Below are 11,040 nucleotides of genomic sequence, written 5' to 3'. Positions count from 1 at the left end.
AGAGAGAACTCGTTAACTTTTGTTTGGTTTAACATTGCCAGCTTCAAGTCAACCGTAGGCCCCCCGAAGGTTTTGTAAAATATTTAATCTAGCTCAGACAATTTCCTGCAGTCCCTAACCGGACCACCCCACTTACTGAGCCGCTGCCAAAAAAACAGGCTTGGCCACAGGCTGGCAACCAAAGGCCTTCCAGCGCCTGGCTGGCCTGTGACCTCCTCTGCAGGGGCCACACAAGACCCTTCACAGAATACAGAGAAACCAAGACCTGGTTAACCCTGGAGGTCCAAACCGATGAGGAAGAAGCCCAGGAAATGGAGTTAAACATGCTTTGCCCGCTAAAGTGACTGTAGTCTCTATGACCTCCTGCGGCCCTCTCTGAACCCAGTAGAATGGGCATGAGGATGTCGCACCTTCCTGTAGGCGCTATGCATTTTAAAGAGTGGGCATTACGGGAGGGATTGGCCTCCTGTGTGGCCCCCAGTGCCCTCCACTTCCACCGCATTCACTGCGTTCTGCGACATAATCTCACTAGAGAACACAGCAAGCGGGAGTGGGATCCTTCGATTCCGCTGAGCCTCAACCCCTTCCAAACGTGAGGCTGACGGGGAGAACTCCTGCTATGCCCAGTTTCCATTCCCGCCTCCAGAATAACGAGCCGAAAACATGTGTACTGTAAATAAAGCCTGTCTAAATAAAGCACTCGGGTAAAGGCTGCCGAGAAAACACTCCGCATCGCTCTGTGCTCAGAGTGTGAGTCAGCTTCCCAGCCCCCGGGGAACAATGGGGATCTTGCCAAGGGTCCCCTTCTGTCCACCCAGGCCGGCCCCCCCGGTCCGTTTAGGTGGAGGGGGTGCCGGCCCACTGGGACCTTGGGCCCCAAGGATCGGGAGGGGGAGGGGCGCCACTGGGGTTGTGGTCCAGCCCCAGGATTAGCGCCGCCAGGAATCCCTCTGCCCGCAGCTGCCGCGGAGGGGTTGAGGGTTAAACAAACACAGGGCAGAGCAGCGAGCCTGCGGGGCTGCGGCCGCGCGGAGAGGAGAGGGAAGGGTGCGCAGGCTACCGAGCCTCCCGACGGGAAGACGCCTCCTCCCCACGCCAGGCCAGGCTCTCGCCCACTCGGCTGGCCGCCTCTCCTCTCCGGCCTCCCAAGCTTCAGCGGAAACGAACACAGCAGCTGCCAGAGGCACCCCGTTCCTTCTGCTGTCCCCATAGGCCCATACACGTACACTAGCCCCACACACGTGTGCCGGAGACTCGAGGAGGCCTGGCCTCCAGCGCTCGCAGTGTGGGAACCAAGGCCGAGCGAAACGGCGCCCCTTTAGTGGAGGGCACAGTGTTGGGACTCTGCGCTGTGTCTTCTATCACGACCTCTGGGCTTCCTTGAGGAACTGCACACGCCGGGGCAAAGGCCATGCGGAGACCTACGGCTTGGTCCCGACTGGTGCCCTGGCCTCTGCTGTGGCGTGGGTCGGCGGCTTCCCCGCGCCCCGTGACCTTGAGGGTCAGAGATCCACCCGGCAGGCCCGTGGTTTCCGGAGCCGCGCGGCCAGCCCTTCCTCCCAGCCTCTCCAGCCAAGGCCGCCCAGGCCGCCCAGCCTCCTCGTGCTCGCCCGGGGAGCGAAAGCACCGAGGGCCTCACCCCACGCCCTGTGCACACGCGCCCCGCCGGGACCCGGGTCGCCGCTCCAGCAGCCTGGAATTGCCAAATCGTCGCTGGGCAGGGTTGGGGGTGAGGCTTTGGGAACCGAGTTTGAGCTGGAGAAGACGAGGAAAACAAGTGAAACGGGAGGGGCGGGGTGGGGTGACGGCTCATAAATCACCCAGCCCCACCCTCGGGCCTCAGCGCTGAGGCGCCCTGGCCCTGCGGGGGAGAGGAGGGTCACTTGGCCACTCCTGGCCGACCTCTGAGCTCTCTCCGGAGCCAGCGCCCCACCCTGGGCTCAGGCCGTGCTAGAACCAGCTCCTGGCCCAGATCGTAAACCACCCGCCCGATTCGGCGGAAAGCCGCCCTTGGACGCAGCGCGCATCCGCCCAAGGGGAAGTTTATTTATAGCTTGTAAACGTAAAGGAAACCAGACCGCGCTAGCTCGCCGCGCTTCGGCTCCTTCGTTCCCCACCTGCCCACCAGGAGGGCGCGACGGGAGGCGGGCGGGGGGAGGCTTCTGCTCCCCCCTCCGCTGGGGATCACGGGGTCCTAAGAAGCTAGCGAGCCTTAAATTCCTCTCGGGGCGCCTATCCAGTGCTGTGAAAGCCGGAGAGGGCGGAGGACAGGGCCCGGGCACCGGCGTGGTTAGGGTGGGGGCGGCCGAGCTGGCCCACTTGGCACGCAAGGGCGGGAAGGCCGGGAAGGCCGGGCAGCGCGGCACGGGATTCCGCAGCTCCGGCTCCAGGCCGGGGGAAATCCTGGAGTGCCAGAGAGCCCGGGGAGGGGGCGCTCCGGGAGCCTCTCCTTGGAAGACGGGATGCTTTCTCCGTTCCTCCCGCGCACGTGTCCTCAGCAGAGCAGGCAAGCGCTGCGTGCCTGGGGCTGCGATCCCCGGGTGACAGCGGCTGAGAGAGCGCCCTCTCCACCCCCCACCCCCGCCGTCACCGCCTCCCCTGGGGAGCTCCAGTCTCCGGGGTGCGCTCGGGGCAGGCCTGCGGAGCCGAAGAAACGGAAAAGTGCCAGGGAGGAGATTAGGAAGAGAAGACATTAAAAAGCCTAGCCCTGAACAGACAGGCAGCCGAGCAGAAAAAGACGCCTGCGATTCCACCCCCCCCCCCCCGCCCCCTGTCCCGACGGCCCCTCCCAGTCCCGACGGAGCGCACCCACCCCCGGCCTGAGCCTGGGCGAATTCCTCTGTGTGTGTGCGTGCGTGTGTGTGTGTGCGTGTGCTTGTGCGTGTGTGTGTGTGTCTGTGTGCGCGCGCGCGCGCGCTCGGGCGCCGGGAGGGCAGTTGCGAAACGGGCTCTTGGCTGCAGCGCGGCATAATGGAGGTGGCTGGAACAATGCGCGCTTTGTGCGCGCGGGGAGTTGTTTTCCACCCGCCTTGCCCCCCTCGCTCGGGCCGTATGGCACTTTAATCCCCGCCACGGCTCGGCACAAATGCACTTGTGTCCTGCGGGTCACCGGGGGCCGTGCGGCTGGAGCCGCCCCCACCCCCACTCCCGCGGCCCCCACCGCCGGCTGCCCTATCTTCCTTCTGAGCACCCGCCGCCACCTCAATTCCCGGCGTGGGCCGGTGAGCCGGCTTGGAAGCTTACCGGCCCGCCGGCCACTTTTATTTTCCGTGAAAACGGCCCCTCCCCCCTTCTCGAGAGCACAAACACACACACACACACACACACACACACACACAGCCGGGCCGACCGCAGGCCCCACACCCGCCGCCCTCCCTCGCCTCGCCTCGCCTCGGCCCGCCCCCACCCCGCGCTCCGGACTCCTGCGAACAATAGTAAATGTCAACAGATTCCGCGCGGCGAGTGTCTGACTCGGCCGAGATAAGGGTACCCTGTTGGCCCCGCGCTCCGCGCCGCCGCCGCGGGGGGAGCCCACCCTGACCCTGGCTGGAAAGAACCGGCTGTGACGAAACCCGTGCCGCGGGTGGGGGACAGGAGGGGAGGACACCAGTCGTCCCAGCCCGGTGGGGGAGCCTCGCTGGGAAACCAGGCCCCACCCCGCTTAACCCGGGGCTAATGGGGGGTGGGGGGCGATGGGCACTGTGAAAGCCACCAGGTCGACGTGGCGGTCGGGCCTGCTTTCAGCCCACGACTCCACTCCCCAGCGGACGCCGGCACAACGCTGGTCCGGGTGAGGACTCAGGCAGTTTTCCACCTACTGGGAGCCGGCACCTGAAAGACTCAAAGGATTGAGTCCTTGTCTCCGGAAACTCATTAAAATATTTTTTTAAGCGCGCACACACTCGCAGATCCTTCTCGGTCGTCCGCAACCCACCACCCAACCGAGTTAAAATTCGCAAATTGATTCCCACGCGTTGGTATTAATGGGTTGTTCCTCTTAAATTGTTGCCAACTTTGCTAATGGATTATTATTTAAATGATTTCTTTTTTATAAAGTACGTGTTGTTTTATAGATGCGTATTTACTTAAAGAAATCAACTGCATCTATTAACATATTAAAGAGAGAATAAAGCATCGGGGCTGGTGTAATGTACTGTTCAGCCTTACTTTGGGTGCTCTCGAAGATAGGAAAATCTTATTTGTTTAATAATAAGTCACTCATGAATATGCAAATGACATCGTCGCAGTACCTCACTTCTGTCACTATTAATGAGTTGCAAATTAATGTGACAACAAAAGGAAAATCTATTTAGTGGAGGAACTCGGGTTCCTACCTGGGGAGATCACAAGGAGGCCTGGAACTTGGGTCTCCCGGAAGGAGAGGGCTGGGGATGGACAACTCCTCGCCCAGCCTTTTCCTGGAACCTCCACTATTGTTTGGTCTCAGGGACCTGCTTTGTCATGAGCCCCTTAAAATTCCTGCTCCAGGCCCGAGGAAGAAAGGCTGCTCCGGAGTAATTAAGGCCGAGAATGATTAATGGAAATTAGGGCCACAGTTTGAAGTAAAACAGTTGGCCAAGCAGATTTCTGAGGGGTCTCCTCCCCCCAGCTTAAAGATTCCCCAAAGCCTTTTTGACCTCTGTTGCTTTGGACAGGGTTTAGGACCGTAAATACCAAATTAGGCCTCGCAGGCGCGATCACAGGTATTAAGACAGCACCCTATGCACTTGCATTTTACGAGGTGACTTTGCTGATGGGAGATTTAAGAGCAGATCAGCTCATTTTCCTGCCGACCTACTTTCCAGAGGTTACAGACTGAAGTCTGGTTGTCTTCCATTGGAGCCTTCGCTCTTTTCTGGACTACACATCACAGCCTGTTTTCATTTCATCGATGGATGATGCTAAAGAGTGTTTCTATTATAACTCAGTTAAGTTCGGAAACATCGCAGAGGAAAAATAAATGTTGAGCGGCTCAGAGTTGTGGCCTAGTAGTTCAGGTGCCTGAGTACTATTTAAAGAAGCTGTTTGATTAGGGAACCTTCTGGGGAGATGCAAATATTCTATATTTAACCTGGTTAATGGTTACATGGTTTTATATGTATGTAAAAATTCATCAGACTGAACATTTAAGATGTGTGCACTTTATGTCTAAGTCATACCTTGTTTTGGTTATCTATTACTATGTAAAGCCACCCAAAAGCTTAGTGGTGTAAAACAACAATAATGTATTTTGCTCAAGAATCGGCAATCTGGCCAGGGCTTCCCAGGGACAACTCACCTCTGTTCCATGCTGTGTCAGCTGGGGAAGCTCAACTGGGACCCTATTTTCAAGGTGGCTCACACACATGGTTGGCAAGTTGTTGCTGGCTGTGGTTCTCTATGTGGGCCTCTCCTCAGGATGGCTTGGGCTTCCTCACAGCATGGTGGCTGGCTGCCAAGAGTGAGCATCCCAAGAGAGAAGAAAAAGAACCTACCAGTTACTTAAGGCCTGAGCCTGGAGGCAGATTTTTGGGGAGTCTCCCCTGCCTGGCTTAAAGATTTCCCAAAGCCTTTTTGGCCTCTGTTGCTTTGGACAGGGTTTAAGCCTGTAAATACCAAATTAGACTTCACATGGCCACAGGTATTGACAGCACCCTATGGCAGTGTCATATCTGCCATATTCTATTAGGCAAGCAGTCACAGAGCCCAAACTCAAGGGGGAGAGGACATAGACCCCTCCTTCCCACCTCTCAATGTCAGAGAATTTGGGGGCTATTGTTTTAAAACTGCTACATATCTCATTTTAAAAGAAAATAGATGGCCAGGCACCATGGCTGACCCCTGTAATCCCAGTACTTTGAGAGGCTGAGGCAGGAGGATCGCTTGAGTCCAAGAGTTTGAGACAAGCCTGGGCAACGGCAGCAGGACCCCGTCTCTAAAAAATGAAATTTAAAAATTAGCCAGACATGGTGGTGTGCACCTATAGTCCCAGCTACTCGGGAGGCTGAGGCAGGAGGATCACTTGAGCCCAGTGAGGTTGCAATGAGCTATAACGAGACCACTGTACTCCAGTCTCAGCAACAGAGCAAGACCCTGTCTCAAGAAAAGAAAAGAGAAGAGAAGAGAATATGTGACTTTATTTTTGGCTTCATATCCCAGCCCACTTTGACTTTCTTCTACATCTCTTTCCTCCCAACCATCAATGAGAGTTAGCTGATATCCCAGTAAGTGTGTATGGATGTGTACGGAAAAGACCATTTACATTTGGGTTTTAAGTTACCATTAATTTATTAAAGCCCCAGATTTTAAAATCTAGACTTTCACAAGTCTTTAACTTCAGTTTATTAACCTTGTTATTTTTACGTAAAATTAGAGCGGTCATTTTCAGGAGAGCTTTTGGTGAAAGCTCAAACAAAGGCACGTCAATGACTAAATACTCTGAAACTATCCTACCCATTTACAAATTTAGCTAAACGCTCCTAAATGTTTTAGAATGTAACAAATATATATATTGATTTTGATTTATTTTCTTTTTAAGCATTGAAATGCCTGAATGGGCAAACTTGTGACCCCAATAAGCAAAACCTTCCCAAGGACTTAAATAACATTTGTAAATCAAATAAATTAAATTTCTAAACATACTGAATATCCAGTTGTCTTAAACATTGAAACTCTGTTTTCCAAGTCAAATTGTAATTCCTTTTACCTTAAAAATCACAAGTCTAAAGTCTGTTACACAATTTTAAGTTGGAATCATAAGGCTAATCTATCAGATTCCTTAATACCCCCAAGTTTTCATAAACACCAGAAATTAAATCACATATGTAGATTGTTCCTGAATTTAACACGAAATATCACTAGAGTATATTTGATTCATTTCATCTTCTCCATATTCAATTCTCAACCTTCCCAAGGTTAAAAGGACACCCTCTGAAGAATGTGTTTTCTCATCTCAAGGGAGTTGAGGTTACTTGATGTAAGGAAAAATTTAAGGCTTTGGATAAGCAAAAGAGATTACTGGCTATTTTTTCAATGGAATGCTTTGGGGGTGGGTGGTGGATTGTCTGAACCTACAGGGATATGAGCCTTTGTCTTTGACTAGACTATTTTACAACTCTGTAAGTGTAGATAACCAACAGCCATGTGAATACCTCTTGCCTCTAGACAAGGAAATAATTTCTACCTGGGGTGGGGGCAACCCCTACCCCCACCCTAAAAGCCAGTTTGGCTTCCGTTGTCCATTTGCAAATTTATTTCAGTATTCCTGATCTGTAAATATGTCTGTTCTTGGGATGCTCGTTTGAATCAATTGTAATGCCTTACCCATTCCCTCATTTAATTAATGAATTCAATAAAATCTTTGACATGTTCATTTTACATTTGTATGAGAGTCATGATTTTGCCTTTTTTTGGAAAATTATCCTTTAACGTTCATCAACAGTTCATCACTCCATATAGATAATATTTGTGGCCAGCTAGAAATTGGAAGTCAGGATGCAGGATATGAGACCTGCAAATCTCCAGGGAGAATTTGCTTACACCCCAGACCGACCAATGGAGCCCTTTTTATCCTGTTTATAGTTGCTATGACAACTGAAAATCCAAGGCCATACCCTTGAGGTGGAATTGTTTTCTCAACCTCAGGTTCCCAGTTCAAGGTAAATCCTTACCTGATTTGTTTCTAACCTCTGCTCTCTCTCTCTTTCTCTCTCAGCTCTGTCATCTGATAGGCAGAAAGGCAAATATGTAGCTACCACCCATGTTGTCGCAACACTTGATTGGATTCAATTAACCTATTTACCACCTGTGGTGGGTTTAAATATGTCCACAAATTCTTTGATACTCCTCCCTTCAAAAGGTGGAGCCTAATTTTCCTCCCCTGAATTGTGGGCCGTATTTAGTGACTCACTTCTAATGAATAGAATGTGACATCCATTATTAGGATATAAAAGGCATTGTGGCTTCCTCCTTGTTATCTGGGGGGAAGCCAGCTGCCATGTCATAGAGAAATTGAAGCAGCCCTGTGGAGTGAGCAATGTGTCAAAGAATTGAGGCCTCCTGGTAAGGGCCACATGAGGGAGCCATCTTGGAAACAGATCCTGCGGCCCCAGTTGAACCTTCAGATGACTGTAGCCCAGCCAACATCTTGACTGCAATCTCGTGAAAGATTCTGAGCCAATACCACTCAGCTAAGGTTTTCCAAATTCCTGACCCACAGGAACTCCAACATAATAAATATTTGCTGTTTCAAGCCACTGAATTGTGGGGTGATTTGTTACACAGCAATACATGAGTCAGTGTTGCATTTGGACACAAAAGTCTAAGCCATTCTAATAACACCAAACGTAGTTCTATTTTGCTCAGGGGGGCTGGATGCCCCTCTTCCAATCTCCAAAACAAGACGCTCATCTATTTTTCTTAACCTTGAGAACCATTTTCTAAAAGCCATGAGAAATAATCTAAATCCCATTGCTGGGAGTGAAAGAAAAGAGTGAACATATATAGTGAAATTAAGTTTCCGGCAATAACAAAGATGGTAAACTAGCAGAAACAGTAAAACAGTTTTAAATAGTTCTTCTGATCACTTTGCAGTTGAAAAGTCAGAGCTTTGACAGAATTCATTAACATTTTAACTTACAGAAAGGAACTGTTCTTGGGAGTAGAGTCAAAATGAAACAAAACATACATTCATACCCTACAAGAAGCCACCAAAAGTGTGAAGAGCAAAACTAGGATGATTAAGTTCTGGAGGAGTGAATCTCCCCCTATAGGTATGCCCTGAAGAGCTACTTAAAAATAAAATAACTTCCTTTCTATCTGCATTGGTATTTTTCAACAACTGAAATGATAAAACATTTGGAGTGTGACCTAAATGACTCAGGTTGCTTCCTGTCCCAAGAGCAGGGACATTGTAGCAGAGCTAAGACTTTTCTTCACCAAAGGAGTAGGTAGACCATCCCATATTCAAATTACTTAGTCTCACTCTTTCTGTGAGCTCAGCTAGAAAAAGGGAAGTCATGTGTATGTATGTGTCTCATGTTCTTCCACAAAGGATTGGAGTAAATTTATAAGAAAAACGTAATAAACTTTTAAAAAGGTGTAAGTAGTAAAAAACCAGAATCAGGGCAAATTTAACGAAGAGTGGAAGGCTGAGACAATATGAAGGCCATAAGAGGAATACTTTTAGCTTAGCAATTTGTCAGCTTTCAGTATTCACTCATTTGAACAATATTTATTGAGCAGCTACTATAAACTACAAGCCAATGATACAAGAACATGCAACACACAACTCATTGTTGAAGATGCTCACAGTCGAGTAGAGGGAAACAGGGACATAAATTGTAGTGATGTGCGACAGCGTTGCAGATGATTCAGTAAGAGTCTTTGTAGGTTACTAGGTATATATGTCACCAGAATTGCGTACATATGTTCACCAAAAAGCATGGCTGACAGCAGCACTATTGGCAATGGCCCAAAGATAGATTTTACCCGAATGCCCGTCCACGGCAGAATGGGTAGAGACATAGTTGTGCCTTCACACAATAGAATACTATGCAGCAGTGAGAATAAACAATCTACAACTACACATCACAATACGGAGGGATCTTGTAAACATAATATTGAGCGGACATAAAAAGACACAGACTGTACGACTCCCTGTAGATGAAGTTTAAACCAGACCAAACTAACCTATGCGGTTAGAAGTCAAGATAATAGTCACCCTTCTCAGGGAGGGGTGCAGTGACGGGAGGAGGCCCAAGGGGCACCTCTGGGAGACTGGGAATGTTCTGTTCCTTTATCTGGGTGTTGCTTATGTATAAGTGCAACAAGTATCCAGTTTATGAAAACTCATTGAGCCATATGCTTATGACACTTGCACTTTCTATATATGTTCAGTACTTCAATAAAATGTGCTAAAAAAAAATCCACCCTTCAATAGAGTTTGTGGGCCAATGAGGAAGTAGTGGATGGGATAGGGAGCTCCGGAAAAGCTTCCTGGAGAAGGTGAGGCAGGCCTTGTCTTCACAGGTAAGTTCACCTTAGCCTTGGGGATGGATGAGGGAAGGTGTGCAGAGAGAGGGGCGATGCAAGAGCAAAACGACAGAGGCTGGAAATAGCCCGAGCCCTGGGAAACCAGCAGGGAAGGGTTGCAAACTAACAGTGGCCAAGAGAGGGGACCAGCTTCTGACACACCTTGTCATATTAGCTTTTTCTCCCCCTTGCTCACCAGTGTCCACTTGGGAGTCAGAGCTGGAGGAGGTGGGTGACATTTGTGTTCTCGAAAGCTCCCTCGGGTGGCCGAGCTGTGGGTAGGTTGTAGGTGGCGGGTGGCGCTGGGCAGGATGGAAGGCTGAGATAAGCTCCCAAAGTGAGGTCCAGGCCGGAGACATAGGGACCTGACCCCCTGGGCTGTTGGTCTGGAGAGGAGCAGAGAACACTAAGGGACAGGAAGAGGAGATACAGAAGAAGAATGAGAAAGAACGTCAGGGAGTAAGGAGGAGAATGAAAGGAGGTGTATTTTTAAAGCTTCTGGTTACACATAAAAAATATAGTCTGTTCAGTTATCTATAAAGGCAGCTTCACTGAAATCTTAAGAAGGACAGAATCAGTCATCAAAGGGATGTCCCGATTTCTCTCTAAAATAGGGCTTAACTTGGGATCCATAGATAGAATTCTGGGGACTTGTGAACTTGGATGGGAAATATTTGTATTTTTCTTTTCATTAACCTTTAGCTGCAATTTTGCATTTCCTTCGGCCATGGTTATGTATCTAGGCAACATTTACAACTGTATTAGCAGCAACTTTGTCACCATTCAAAATCACAGATATTTTCATATCATATTACCTTGATACTGATATCTCAATATATAGATCACATTTATCACTAGTTCAAGATTAAGATATTTGTTAGGCCTCTGGCTAGATCTTATTATTTAATTCATAATTAAAGAGTCTTTGCACATCCATTAGTGTTGTGGCAATATACGCCACATAACATAGAAAGAAACTGATTTGAACCCGGATCTGAGTTGAAATGTAGATCTGATCATGTTCTTTTT

Source organism: Eulemur rufifrons, chromosome 30 (genome assembly GCF_041146395.1).
Source record: "Eulemur rufifrons isolate Redbay chromosome 30, OSU_ERuf_1, whole genome shotgun sequence".
NCBI classification, from domain to species: Eukaryota; Metazoa; Chordata; class Mammalia; order Primates; family Lemuridae; genus Eulemur; species Eulemur rufifrons.
The sequence above is the reverse complement of the archived record's forward strand: the minus strand, read 5'-3'. Positions refer to the sequence as shown.